At 45.7% G+C, this 4,797-nt stretch overlaps 1 pseudogene; it reads left to right on the top strand.

Annotated features, from left to right (window-relative positions):
* Positions 1-288: 288 nt before the first annotated feature.
* On the top strand, positions 289-3,730 carry LOC141417910 (leukocyte immunoglobulin-like receptor subfamily A member 5; annotated as a pseudogene).
* The last annotated feature ends 1,067 nt before the right edge of the window (positions 3,731-4,797 follow it).

Genomic DNA, 4,797 nt, shown 5'->3' with positions numbered 1-4,797 from the left:
CCTTGGTGAGATGACAGAAGAGGTGGACAGCAGATGTGCTCAAGGGAAACCAAACTTCTGTTGAAAGTGGCTGTAAGGAGCCTGGTGCACACCCTAGCTGCAGGACAGGAGAAATGAGAGTCTGGCTCCTGGTGAGGGCAGTTTCAATTTCTGCATCCTCCTGATGTGAAAATCCCTACTGGAGAGAAGATTGTCTACAACTAACCACATCCTGTGCTTTTGTTAGTCCTGCCATGCTCACTAGTCTCATTCATCTATAGAATCACACAGCAAGGGGAAAAGACAACCATGACTCCCACCAGCATGGCCCTGCTTTGCCTTGGTGAGCTGTAAAGAGAGGAAGGGAAGCTGTAGCTTGGGAGGGACCCAAACCCATAGCCAGGCTCTGGTCTTTCAGGAGACCCCACAGGCTCAGGAGGCTTTGGGGAGGAGAGAAATTGCTCAGAGAAATCCTCTTATAGAGAACTCTCTTCCAGGACTAAGTGTAGACTCCACAACACAACTGCACACAGGTGAGTGTGTCCCCAGCTGTCCCACGTCCCCCTCACTGACAACAGGGGCCACTCCTGCATAGTCAGGATGGGAGAACTGCAATATGGGCTGATGGCAGGATGACTGGAGGGTCCTGCTGTTAGATCTGAAAGGAAGATGTCCTGGGACTAAGACTCTTATTTCCTTGCAGTTGTTCTCTACAAACCCTCCCTCTGGGTTGAGCCAGGCTCCATAATCAGCTGGGGTAGACCAGTGACCATCTGGTGTAAGGGGATGCTGGAGGCCTAAGAGTACTACCTGCTTAAAGAGGGAAGCCTAGAGTTCTGAGACACACAGATGTCACTGAAGCCCAGCAACAAAGCCAAGTACTTTATCCCATCCATAAAAGAGCAGCATGCAGGGCAGTATCACTGTTACTGTCAGAGCCTTCCTGGTTGGTCAATACATAGCAACCCTCTAGAACTGGTGGTAACAGGTGAGAAGACACTCAGAGCAACCAAGCCCAGTCTCCTCCTTCAGGAATGGGGGTCTGCTCTCAGGAGTGCCCCCTCTCATTCCTTACCCTAGAGACAATGTGGGAGATGCAAACCCATTTAACACACTGCCCTTCTCTCTCCTAGGAGTCTACAGCAAACTCAGCCTCTCAGTCCTGCCCAGTGGTGACCTCAGGAGCAAATGTGACCTTCAAATGTGGCTTGTGGTTAGGATTTGGCAGTTTCCTGCTGACAAAGGAAAGAGAACCAATGCTCTCTTGGACCCAGGAATCACAGAGACACCCCATTCGAGAGTTGCAAGCCTTGTTCTCTATGGGTCCTATTTCCCCTGGCCACAGGTAGATGTCCAGATGCTATGGCTATGACAGGAGCAAACCCCAGGTGTGGTCAGTAACCAGTGACCCCCTGGAGCTCCAGATCTCAGGTGAGGAAGGCCCTTTTTTAACACAGTCATTTTGGAGCCCTCAAACACAATACCTTGAGCACTGCTCCCAAGTTGCTACAGCAAAATTCTGGAAGCAGAGGGGGATTTAGGGCTCCTGACACAGAGATCCGTAGTATAAGAGACACTGAGACTTGCAGAGCAAGATGTGAGAAGGTAGGTGTTTTCCAGGAACCAGCCTCTCGGCCCCTAGCTCATCTTCAATCCAGGAGTGTCCTGGAACCCGTCCTTCCTGACTCACAAGGGACCTGTCCTCACACCCTGGAGAAAGTTTGACCCTCCAGTCTCTCTCTGATATCAACTATGTCCAGGGAGGGGAAATGTGACACAACCCAGCATCTTGGCCCACAGCTCCATTTTGGACTCTTTGAAGACCTGGGCCCTGCAAGTGGCAACCAAGGGGAAAGGTACAGATGTACTGTGCACACAGACTCTCCTCTTAGTTGGTCCAGTAACCCACTGGACAAGCTGAGGAATCAGCAGGATCAGTCAGAGACCAGACTCTGCAGAGGCCCTATTGTTGGAGATCTAGGAGGTGATGGGCAGGATGAGGAGTGGGATGTCAGGGAAGGAGAGAGAGAGAGAGAAAGGAGAGGGGTGTGGGACAGACAGAGTCTGAGAAAACAGAGACAGACAGAGAGAACAAGTTCCTCAGACACAGGCACTTGTGAGGTCTTGGCTGAGAACAATGTAGAGCAGCCCCTCAACCTCTTCTTTCCCTCTAGGACAGTTCCCTGACAGACCCTCCCTCTCAGTGCAGCTGAGAGGGACACTGTGGGGCCCAGGATCCTCAGGAGAGGATGTGACCAAGAGCCCAAGGACACTTTCCTTCCAAGTTTGGGCAGTACATCTTTGAATAACAGAGTAGACAGAGAACAGTTGGTTTGGGACACATTAATTTCATTTTATATTAACTTAGAATTCCTGACTTACAATTGCTTTTTTTTATTTTTATTTTATTCATATGTGCACACATTGTTGGGTCATTTCTCCCCCCTTTCCCCCACCCTCTCCCTTATCCCCCCTACTCCCTCCCTTACCCCTCGCTACCAGGCAGAAACTATTCTGCCCTTATTACAATTGCCTTTCAATCAACCTGTTCTAATTCATTAGTAAAATGTAAATCAATGGTGCAGCACAGAAATTTCACCTATTAATTTTAAATTCCACACATTTTTCTTGTTTCAGATATGAATGTTCATAATCATGCATATACCTACTATTATATAAATATGTACATGTAGGTCTATAATAAATATTATGTACAGTAATATAGATATATAAATATATATTCTTAATATTGTTCAACTGGTATGCTTTTACTACCTTATTATCAGTAATTCTACATAAATTCACATATCTAAAATGGATAAACACTTGTCTTTATGAACCACATCCACTACCACCATTTAGATTATTCATACATTTGTTTGTGTATCTGTGTCTGTGTGTGGCACTGTTCTTAGTTATGTTCTTAGCTAGTTGAAGAGAAGATAAATGGATGATGAATCCCCAGGAGAACTGGCTAAGGTTTGTATAGGGGAGGCAGCCCCAGACATTCACCCCTCATTGCTCCTGAAGTACAGGATCCTTGAGTACAACCACACACCCATGGACCCTTGGTGTGAGTCAGTGGAAACTCATCTCCAAGGGAACTACTTTACATGGTCCTGTGTCCCTCATTTACCATAGCACAGAGGGAATGGTTATTTACAAACTGGGAGATCGTTTTCCTCACTCATCCTGATGTCTTTGGGTTCAGATAAACTTTGTTCTATAGTGACTCTGACACTGGTTCTGAACTCATGGAGCAGAGTGAGGCTGAAGAATCTAATGAGGAGATAAAAGGGAGCTCCTTGCTACAGCAGACAAAGGGTTTATTCAGGGTTTGCATAAATCTATGTCTGAGAATAACACACAAGAATGTGGAGTCTAGGACAAAGGCTAAACTCTCTTCAAGGCTTCACATATCCTACTACAATTCTTTGATTATCAGGAGCAATGGAGACCATCAGCCCATCACAAAACAGGTCGGACCCAGAGACAGGTGAGTAAGGAGAATTCTCAATTACAGGGCAGGAAAATGTGTCAAGTCCTGTCCAGGGAGGTGGGTGCCCTCAGTGGTGGACATGCAGGGATGCTGCAATGATTTGGGCTTGCACTGGTCTCTGTGACCCTTTGGTCCATAATTTCCAGCCTCACATGCCCAGGATTACACAGTGGAGAATTTCATCTGGATAGGCATGGCTGCCTTGCTCCTGGTGATTCTTGGAATTCTGCTATTTTGGACTTGGTAGAGTCACAACATTCAATAGGAGGTGAACAGGAGGGAGAACCAGACTTTTGAGAGTGAATGGAGCATGAGCAATGAGCTCTACATGCTGAGGAAGTTCTGGAATAGAATCTGGTGGTTAAGTTTGGTGAACTGTCTGCTGGGGATCTTGAGTTGATGAAATGTTTGATTTGGGTGAATGGAATGTCTGTGTGAGTTGTGAAGGAAACATCTTGTATTAAATTGTGATACTTTCCCTAAAACTTTATGCACTTTAATTGATTGGGCACTTCTATTCTCAACCCTGAGCCCGCTAACATCTCCACCTCTCCATTGTACTCCAGGTAACCTTTCCCACCTTGGTGCAGTTACCACATTATCTAGTGTATGCTATTGCTTTTTTATTTCTTCAGCTCAAACACAAAATTTGAAGAAAGTACTAGAACAAATGGTCTAAACTCAGACTGAAAACCAAGACAGCTAAATCCAAAACACCACCCCTAAGACTCCCACTCTTCATATGTGGTCCTGTGTCATTTCTCCAGAATCCATTTGGGGTCCACACAATGATGTTTGATGAGACTGCCCAGTGGAAAGCAGGAAAACCACACTGTAAGACAATGATTTTTTTTAATGACCTGGCTTCAGAAAGACAAAAGCCACATGTTTTCTCTCATATGCAGAAGATAGAGTCGAAAGATAAATGTGTACACAAAAACAAGCATGTTACATCTACACATAGAACATGTTTGCAACAGTGGAAGGACACTATGGAATGTGGAGGAGGAGGGAAAGTAAAAGAGCATGACAGAGAGACAACAAGATCGAAATACTTCATATCTGCTCAGGTAGAGGATATAATGATATCAACTGAAAGCTGTCAAACGATGGGGCATGGGAGGGAAGGGTTAACACAGAGTAACAGAGGGGGTTGACTTGACCAAACTAGAGCATATTCACAGCTGGGATACATTGAGAACCCCTTTGAACATTGACTATAGAATTAATAATGAAAGACAGACTAAAATAGGTACAGTTTCATGGATGCTTGTGGGATGGACCAGGGTGAATGAAGGAGAAGATGGAGGAATGGGGTC

The sequence above is a fragment of the Castor canadensis genome, chromosome 16 (genome assembly GCF_047511655.1).
Source record: "Castor canadensis chromosome 16, mCasCan1.hap1v2, whole genome shotgun sequence".
NCBI lineage: Eukaryota > Metazoa > Chordata > Mammalia > Rodentia > Castoridae > Castor > Castor canadensis.
This window is presented reverse-complemented; position numbering and strand designations above follow the sequence as displayed.